Source organism: Chinchilla lanigera, unplaced genomic scaffold, assembly GCF_000276665.1.
Source record: "Chinchilla lanigera isolate Chin_1 unplaced genomic scaffold, ChiLan1.0 scaffold00008, whole genome shotgun sequence".
Classification (NCBI taxonomy): domain Eukaryota; kingdom Metazoa; phylum Chordata; class Mammalia; order Rodentia; family Chinchillidae; genus Chinchilla; species Chinchilla lanigera.
Genome location: NW_004955409.1, coordinates 3,092,692 through 3,103,272, shown reverse-complemented (window position 1 = coordinate 3,103,272; position 10,581 = coordinate 3,092,692).

The following is a 10,581-nucleotide window of genomic DNA, read 5'->3' as shown; positions in this document are numbered from 1 at the left end:
CAACTTTGGGAGAGTTTGGCCCTTTCATTACCTTCTCTTATGCTGGGATTGAAGCCAGGGCCTCAGACATACTAGGCAAGCAGTCTACCACTGAGCTACACCCCAAGCTCTAGGCTTTTAATTACTGATTCAGTTTCATTATTTATTTCATTATTTGTCTGTTCAGGTTTTCTAATTTCGTCATGATTCATCCTTGAGAAAGTGCATGTATGTAGGAAGTTTTCCTCTTCTAGGTTATCAAATTTATTGACATGCCATTGAAAGGGAAAAACTAAAAACAAGAGAAATTGTTCCTTTCAAAACTTTGTTCTTTTGAAACTGCCTAGCTCTGTAACTGCTTCATGGCTTTGTAACTACTTGCTTGACTCCTGTAACCCTGAGAGCATAACCAAACATGCAGGATGCCTGATTGTACCACTGTACCAAGCTTCATAAACTGATGATCATTAATCTACCCTTGTAACTGCTGCTCTCACTCTGCTAACTAATCAGAACTGCCAGGTTCTTCTGTCTCACCTTTGTACCTCCTGCTTGTGCATCACATAAAAACCCTGGACCACCAGAGATCAGGGCCTGATATTCTGGGAATGATCCTGATCAGTGTCCATCAACGTAAATAAGTCTGCCTCCAAATCTTGGGTGTCATTTCAGTGTTTCTGCTTGCTGTTGCACAGTTACTTATAATATCGAATGGTCTTTTGTATTTCTCCAATGTCAGTTACGTAATGTCTTCTCTTTTCATCTCTTATTTTATTTGATTTAGGATTTTTTTTTTCCTTCTGGTACTGGGGGTCAAATCCAGGATCTTGTTTGTTCTAGGCAAGCTCTCCACCACTGAATCACAACCCCAGCCCTCTGATTTTATTTGAGTCTTTTGTTTTTCTTATTTGGGCTAAGAATTTGGCTATTTTGTTTCATTTCAAGGAATCACCTGTTTTGTTGATCCTTCGTATTAAGTCTCCATTTAATTTATTTGTACTGTGATCTTTTGTTACTTCTCCCTGTCTAATTTGGAGTTTGGTTTGTTCTTATCTTTCTAGTTTCTACAGAGGCAGCAATAGATGGATATTTTTCCACTTTTTTGATGTAGTCATTGATTCCTGTAAATCTCCCTCTTAGTGTTGCTTTTGCTGTATATCATAGTTTTTGGTAAGTTCTGTCTCCATTTGCATTTGTTTCAAGGAATTTTAAAATTTCTTCCTTGATTTCTTGATCTGTTGTTGTTCAAAAGTAAGTGGCTGAATCTCTACGTACTTGTACACCTTCCATATCAGTCAGTTCAGTAAAGGGACAGATTTAATATGATATAAATGTATTTACAAGATAGGCTTACAGTGACAGCCTATGGAGCCAAGGTGTGGAAGAATACAAAAGGGCCATCTGCACACTGGAGCTCTAAAGGATCCTATCAAAAGTTGAAGGCCTTGAGCTCACCGTCCTGTCCTGTGCAAGTCTGTATCAGGAAGTCAAAGGGTCTGTGTTTCAAGGCTGAAGAATCTGCCCTGGAAGCCTGAAGACTGGAGCTCTTCTGAAGAAACAGAAGTGTGATTCTTTCTTCTTTCCTTTTGATCTATTCCTCCTCCAAGACTACTGGCTGGTGCCACTCACACCCAGGGTGGGTCTCCCCTCTTCCTTAAGTTCCTCACCCAGACTCTCCCAGGAATGTGCTAATCCCATCATCTGGGCATTTCTTACTCAAGTTGACATCGCAGTTAACTATCACACTTTCCAAATCATGTCAGAGTTTCCCTTACAGATTCTTTAGTTTCATTGCATTATGGACTCAAAAGACATTTTATATGATTTCAATTCAGATGTTTTTTCTGGCCTATCATGAGATTTATCCTGGACAATGGTCCATGTGCTGATGAGAAAAATGTGTATTCTGCGGTTGTTGGTTAGAATGTTTTGTAGACAATCTGTTAGGTCCATATGGTCAAGGGTGCAACTTAGCTTTGCTGCTCCTTTGTTGATTTTCTGTCTGGGTGGTCTGTCCGTGGCTGACAGTAAGGTGTTGAAGTCCCCAGTGGTTATTGTACTGGAGTGCATCTCTCCCTTTACATCTATGGCTATATCAGGATGCTCCAATATTGGAGCATATATATTTAGGATTGTTGTTTTTCTTGCTGAATTGACCCCTCTATCATAATTTGCCTTTTCTCCTGTGTTATATTTCTGTCACTGTGACAAAATATTTAAGCAAATCAGCATAAAAAGAGACAGATTGATCTTAGCCTATGGATTCAGAGGACTGCTGCCTCTAGGTCTGTCGTGAGGCAAAGCTTCACAGGGGAAGCTTGTGACAGAGCAGAGATGCGGCCCTCCTTCGAGTCCAGGCACCCAGTTACCTGACTTCTCTCTGGTGGTCCTACCTCCTGAAGGCTTTCCCACACCCCAACAGCATCATTGGTTGGGGACCAATACATGAGCTTTCATGGGACTTTTAAGAGCCAAACTATATCATTTCTTGTTATTGTGTTTGATTTAAAGCCTACTTTATTTAATATAGGTATGGGTATTCCTGCTTGTTTTTTGGATTCCATTTGCATGGAGTATCTTACTCCTTCCCTTCACTTCCAGCCTATGCCTGCCCTCAGAGGTCCCACAAGCAATACATAGTTTGGCCTTGTGTTTCCATCCATTCAATCACTTGATTTTTTAACTGAATAATTTTTTTTTGGGGGGGGGGGGTACTGGGAATTGAACTCATGACCTCAGGCTTGCCAGGCAAGCGCTTATGCCACTGAGCTATATCCCCAGCCCTTAACTGGATAATTTAAGCATTTACATATAAGGTAAGTGCTGATAGGTAAGGCTTTACTACAGTCATTTTTGCATGTTGTTTTCTATTTTATTGTAGTTCCTTCCTTTTTTCTCCTCCTTTAAGTCTTTCTTTGTGGGTAAGAGATGCACTCAAGTAATATTCTTTAATTCCTTGCTAACTATTTTTGGTTTGTCTATTATGTTTTTGCATGAGGGTTACAAGGGAAAAACTTTTTATCATAACAAACTTTTGAAATGGTGCAACAGTATGACTAAAAAGAGCAAGAGAAAATATAATAAGCAACATATGTGTACCCCTTTTCCCCTGTACTTGGAATTTCTTACATCCAATTTTACATCTTTACATTGCCTATCTCTTCATGTAGTTTTCTAATATTTTAGCTTTCATAGTAAAGATATGAGTAGTGGATGCACCATGCTTCTGATACTACAGCACTCTGGATTTGTTCGTGTAATTGCTTTTATTGGGTTTTATGTCTTCTCATGTTTTCATCCTACTGATTAACACTTCCGTGTTGAAGAACTTCCTTTAACATTTCTCATTGAATAGGTCTGGTGCACATATACTCTCTCAGCTTTTCTTTGTCTCAGAATGTCTTTCTCCTTGCTGGGCTCAGTGTTCTTGGATAACAATTTTTTCCCATTCAGCAGTGTGAAAATCTCATGTCTCTCTGTCCTGGCTTACAAGGCTTCTGCTGAGAATTCTGTCGTCGGGCAAACTGGGACAGCCCTATGTGGTATTTGTTTCTTTGCTCTGGCAGTCTTGAGAATTTTCTTTCTACTGTTCACTTTTAAGAGCTTGATTTAAGATGTCTTGTGGTAGACATGATTGACTTTAATTTGACTAATGACCTTTGACCTTCTGGTATCTGAATATTGGTACCCTTCTCAAGATTTGAGGAGCTGTCTATTATTATTTCTTTGAATAAACTTTCTACCCCTTTGGCATTCTCAGGTCATCCCTGAGCCCCAATAACCTGAATATATTCTCTTATTTCTGTTCCAAAATTCCCATAAGCTTTCTTTATTCCTCTTCATTCTTTTATCATCTCCAACTGTTTTCAAACAGCCTGTTTTCAAGCTAATTCTTTTGTTTGATCTAGCCTATCAGGCCTTCTATCACATTCTTAATTCCACAGTGTATATTTTTGAGCTCAAAAACCAATTTTGTATTTCACCTGCTTGCTAAGCTTCTCGGTTAGGACCCTGAGATGTGCGGGTTCTTTTCTCCAGGCTCACTGGGCCTCCTTGAAGCAGCACTCTAGCGCTCTCTGGTGGTCGGTTCTGTTCCTCTAGACCAGTTGCTAGCTGGCCTGTTTGTAGCACCTTACTAGGTGAGGTAATGACTTCTGGAAAGCTCTGGATCTTTTTTGGTGTGCAACATGATGTGGGCATGGAAGGATGAGGTGTTCCAGCCTTCCTTAATCTGGCTTTGTTTGTGCCCATCTTTCCACAAATTCTAAGCAGGCTGCTTATTGTTGAGCTTAAAGTCACTGCCACTGTATCCGCCCTGGATGGCACCTAGGTGAGATTTTCTGGGAAACTGTTGTTGGTGTGTTCTTGCTGTTTTTGTACAAGGGAGCAACTTGGGGTCAGGTCTGCCCCAGAAACACGGTTGGTATGTTGGTTCAGGAAGAATCAGGAGAGAGCCTAAAAAGTGTAGTCTTCCCCATAGTCAGTCCCCTCCCTAGGTGAGGTAGGCTGGGATACCTCGTGCACAGTTACCGGTCTGTGGCCAGGGATTCTGCCCAGATCTGAGAAGTCACTGGGGATGGGCCACCCCCAGGCTCCTCCGTGACACCTGGAGCCGTCAGTGCCGATACAGTGTCACATGTCGTGGCCTGACAACGCTAGCACAGTAATGAGGTAGGGCCAATGCTCCAATACTACTGGCTGCTGAGGCAGACTTGTGGTCCAGGATCACTGCAGCCAGCCATAGTGAGCTTTCTAGAAGTCCACTGTGTAGGGCCACAGGCCTTCCCCTGGGTCCTGGGAGAGGCTCTGTCCACAAGCAGGCCTTGGGATGGGGGACATTAGGACTTGCCCAGTGTTAAGTGTCACCAGCCTAGCACTGTGTTCCAGGGCAAAGTCCTGAGCCCACTACCCTGTTCCACCCGCAGGCAGTGGGGGCCACCCAGGTTTGGGTAGTGCTGATGAAGGCAGCCGACGCTAAGCTGACCCGCACCTGAGTCTCAGAGCTGCAGGGATTCGCAGGGTCTCAGGAGGAAGGTGCGTGTGCCCAGTGCCTACTACACGGCTGGAAATAACACAGGCGGAAGCCTGAGTCTTCCCACTCAAATGCCAGTTTTTGTTCAATATGGAGGTGGGTGTAGAGGCTCGGCCCAGAAGCTCTGGCCTGCATATGAGGCCTTCTGTTCCTACCTGGTATGAGGTCTGCCCTCATCCCTGTGCCGGTTTTCATGCTCTGCCTCCCAGTGGAGAGAGTCTTGCTCCTCGATCTGCCACCCAAATTTGGAGGAGGGGTGGTAGAGGCAGCCCTGCCTGGCCCAGTGTGACTCCAGTAGCTCAGCCCGCAGCTGCTGGCCTGTGGCGGGGGGCCTCGGCTTTACTGTGGTAGACCTGACACTGGAAACCAAGGGCGAGGTGCGGTCTTCTCTCTCCCTGCCCCAAGCGGGAGGCTCAGACGCTGAGCTTCTCGGAGGGGTTCACGCAGGCACCTCCCCTCCTGCCTTTTTCTCGTTGTTATACAAAAGCAGGCAGTGTGCTCCCTGGACTGCCTCGGCTCTTGGGAAGGCAGCTCGGTGCGTGAACGGCTAGCTGCCCTCCGTGGTGTGCCCTTGGGGAGCCAGTCACTGAGGAGTGTACTCGGCTGTTTTCATCCATGGTTATCTCAAGTGACAAAAGCTGCGTGCGGCTGAACAGTACCCAGTACTTTTCTTCATGAATTTCTCTGCTGATAGGTAGTTTGACCCCATAATTTGACTATTATGAATAGTGCTGCGATGAATGTGGGAGTGCTGGTATCTCTCTGATAAACTGATTTCGTATCTTTTGAATAAACACCCTGAAATGGCATCTTCATTTCTCGGGGGTCGCTTATTGGTGTTTGGTGCTGCCATGCTTCCCTGACTGCCTATGGCTGTGCACTGCAGTCTAAACGTCTGGAGACGCGCTCACTTCGGCAGCTCATACACTAAACATCTGAAGAAACAGGACCTATTTCTTCTGTGCAGACCTGTTTTAGCTGGGCAAGTTCTGCACCAGTTGATCCACTCAGAGTCCGGGCTGGCCGTCTCGCAGGGTCCACGGGCTCGCTTGCTGCTGGTGTCATCAGGCAGGCTGGTCTGGGGCCTGGCTCTGCAGGCGGTCGGACACGGCACCCTGCTCCACGAGATCGGACCCCGACCTGAGTCTGTAAGGGCAGCCTGGTACTGCTGACAGCTGGGAAAGACCTCGCCCCTGGGCTGCTGAGGCACGAGGCCCTGCGCACTGTCCTGGTGGGGAGCAGGGAACACAGGGACCAGCCTGGCACTGGGAAGGCCTAAAGCCAGTGTCTACAAAGCATAGCCCAGTGCTACAGGCCCGCTCCAATGCCAGGTCCACTCCAATGCCAGGCTGGCACCCACAAAACCAGCTCCAGGCCCACCCAGCACCAATCCAGCCCAGAGGTTCCAACCTTCCCTCCTTCCAAACTAGTCCCAGGCAGCCCCCTGGCGCTGAACTGGGCCCACAGACCCCAGCTCCAGGCGGTTACTTTGGAGGCCGGGTTCCTACCTGTCCACACTCAGTGCAGGAGAACTCAGCCCTTAGCATGCCTTAGGCCCGGGGCTCAATTCCCCCCACACAAATAAAAGGCAGTACAGTTGATAGGGTGAGAGAGAAGAGATGATATGGAATCAAAAAATGTTCAATTAGGATCAGAGAAGAAAGGAAAATAGGGTAGATTTAAAAAATAGTAGCAAGCTGGTTCCAGTGTTACACACCTGTTATCCCAGCCCTCTAGGGGGCGAGGCAGAACGAGCTCAAGTGCAAACCCAGCCTGGGCAATTCAGTGACTTCCTGAGTCTCTGTCTCAAAAAGCGGGCTGAGGGCTTAGCTTAGTGTGAATGCCCTGAGTTCAATCCCCAGTGCAATGGGGGAAAATATAAGAAATAGAAAGGAATTACAAATATGGTAGATATTTGTACAACTGAATCAAGCATTTTCAGTTAATCACTTTAAATGGTCTAAACGTAAGAGCAAAAGACAATCAGCTAAGATTTAAAAATTTCTAAAACAAGACCTAATTATATCAATTCAAAAGAAATTCGTTTTAAATATAAAGATGTAGGGTAAAAATAAAGGAAAAATAAATCATGGTGAATCAAAAGAAATCTGGAACAGCTCTATTAATGTCAAAGCAGTTTTTATAGCAAGTAATGTTATCAGAAATAAAGAGATGCGTTATACGGTAAAATGGAAGATTGCCCAGGAAGAGACACCTTAATGTGCATGCATCTAACAACGCATCAAAAACATAGCAAAAATAAAGAACTGCATGGCCACAGCTGGAGAGTCCACCCCTTTATCTGTAATTAACATAATATCATCGGGATATAGAGACCTGCATGGTAGCGTGAATTCATCCAAAAATCAATGTAATCCATATCAGTGGGCTAAAGACAAACCACACGAGGAGGGCAACTGATGCATTCAAAGCATCTGATAAGGGGGATGAACAGGATCAAAATACACTATGCACATTGAACCCCTCTTAAAATGTGAAATGGGGGAGGGTGGAGAATGGAAGTGATTAAATTATGTTACATGTATGTACAGGTGTGCCAAATGAACCCCATTCATCTGTGTATGAATATGCACTCATAAAAAAGTAGAAAAAAAAATTGATAATCCAACATTCATTCCTGACAAAAACTCTTCAGCAAAATAGGAAGAGGTGAATCTGCTCAACTTGATAAAGCACATCTACAAAAGTCTACAGCTAATATCATAGTAACGGTGAGAAGAGGCTGTGTCTCCGAAAGATCAGACAACCCAAACCTCGGCCTGCTCAATCCAGCTGTCCATTTTTGAGAGAGTCTTTTATTTCGGGTGGTCTAATTTTTTTGAGCTCTTTATATATCTTAGATAGTCTCTGACTCAAGAATAGCTGGCAAGTTTTTTTCCACTCTGCAGGTTGTCTCTTAACTCTGTCGGTTGCTTCTTTTGCTGTATGTGCAGAAGCTTTTTGATTTGATTTGGCCCCATTTGTTGATTCTGGGTACTATTTCCTCCGCATCTGGGGTTCTGTGTAGAAAAGTCCTTGCCTACTCCGATGACTTCCAGAGTTTTACCTGTTTTATCTTCCAGCAGGTTAAGTGTTTCTGTTGTAACATTTAGTTCTTTGATCTATTCTAAACGCAGTTTAATACATGGTGAGATGTACTGGTCTAGATACAATCTTGTGCATTTGGATAGTCAGTTTTCCCAACACTCTTTATTAAAGACACTGTTTTTCCTCCAGTGTGTAATGATAATTTCACATCTTCGTTTCCTATGCACACCCTTTTCCTTTGCCTGATGGCTCTTGCTAATGTTTCTAGGACTATGTTGAACAGCAGTGGTGATAGTGGACATCCTTGTCTTCCTTCTGATTTTAGAGAGAAAGCTTTGTTTTTCCCTGTTTAATACCATGTTGGCAGTGTGTCTGTCATAAATGGTTTTTCTCAGATTGAGATAAAGTCCTTCTATACCTATTTTCTTCAGTGTTCTTAACATGAAAGGACATTTGATTTTGTCAAAGGCCTTTTCTGCATCTATTGAGATGAACCTGTGATTTTTGTCCCTCCTTCTGTTTATGTGAATGTACTACATTTATTGATTTGCATATATTTAACCATCCTTGCGTCCCTGGGATGAATTTTTTTGATTCATTGCCTTTTGTTTGCCAGAATGTAATTATGTTTACATTCATTACCGAGATTGGTTTATAAGTTTTTGGATTCTTGTCTGGTTTGGGACTCACAGTAATAGCAGCTTCCAGGAATGACTGGATGTATGCCTTCCCTTTCAATTTTGTTAAAGAGCTTGAGAAGTATTGGTTTTAGATATTCCCTGAAGCTTTTTAGAATTCAGCAATGAATCCATCTGGAGCTGGACTTTTCTTCGTTGGCAGGTTTTTCATTACTAGTTCAATTTTATTGTCTGTTGTTGGATTATTGAGGATTTTTAAATCTCAGCTCAGCTTGGTAATTCATATGTATCTATACATCTAACCATTCCTTCTAAATTTTCCAATTTATTGGCATACAGGGTAGAGAAGGGTTCAATTATGTTTTTTATTTTGGTAGTATCTATTGTAATTTCACTTTTTTCATTTCTAATTGCACCGATTTGGGAACCTTTGTTGTTGTGCCTAAGAGTTTGTCTATGTTCATTCTTTCAAAGAACCAAATCTGATTCATCCTTTGTATTTAGTCTCAATTTTATTGATTTCTGCTCTCATCTTTCTGGTTTCCTTCCTATATTAGCTTTGGGTTTGGACTGTTCTTGTTTTTCTAGGACCTAGCAGTGCATCATTAGTTATTAGGCTTTACTTTTTCTTGTGATGTGGGCATTCACACCTGTAAACTTCCTCTTAGGATTGCTTTCACTGTGCCACGTAAGTTGTGGTATGTCACACTGGCATTACTGTTTAGTTCTAGAAACTGTCTTATTTCTTGATTTCTCTGTAACACCTTAAGAGGATATTTAAAGGCTGGGGAGACAGCTCAGCGGCACAGAGCCTGTCTGGCAAGCACAAGGTCCTGAGTTTGATTCCCAGTATTAAAAAAAAAAGGATATTTAGTTCCTACACATTTGCATAACTTCTGTGTCTTTTCGTACTTGACTTTTAGTTTCATTGCACTTTGATCTGAAAATATGTATGGTATAATTTCAATTGCTTTATATTTACTTGAGCTTGCTTCATTAGCTAGTATATGGTCTATTTTGGAGAAAATTCCAGGTGCTACCAAGAAAAAAATGTGTACTTTGTTGCTAAGTGGGACATTCTCACTCAGTCCATTTGTTTGAAGGTTTTATTCAACTCAGACTTTTTGTCTAGTTGATGTATTTTTGATAGGTGATAAAGTCCCCCTCTATAATTATTTGGCCTTTTATTTTCAGAAGTACTTGTCTTATGAAGCTGGGTGCATCATTTAGTGCAAATACATTAATAATTTTTTCTCTCTTCTAGCTAAGGGATTCTTTCTCTCTTCTCTTCTAGCTAAGGGATTCTTTCTCTCTTCTAGCTAAGGGATTCTTTCTCTCTTCTAGTTAAGGGATCATTCCCTTAACCAGTACTTGTGACTTTGTCTCTTTCAATCAGTTTTGGTTTGAAGTCCACATTGTCTGAATACAGGATAACTACATTTTTTTTTAGGTTCTGTTGCATGGTATACTGCTTCTCCATCCTTTGGTTTTTAGTCCCTGGGTTTCCTTTTGAATTAAATGTTTCTTGTAGGCAGCAGCATGCTGTTGTATTTTGCTTCTTCATCCTTTCTGCCAATCTTTCAACTGGGGATTGAGACCATTCCCATTAGTACATTACTAACAGGTACTGACTTATGCTTGTCACTGCCTTGTTTCCTGTTGCTGATTCCATACTTTCCCTTCTACTTAACTGCTTGCACTACCTAACATGTTCACTGTTGTTAGCTTCACTATCTCTTTCTACAATATCCTTCAGAGTTTTTAGGAGTACTGGTTTGGTGGTCATTAATTTCTTTTTTTTTTTTTTTGGTTACTGGGAACCGAACTCAGGACCTTGCACTTGCCAGGCAGGCGCTTTGCCGCTGAGCTAAATCCCCAGCCCGT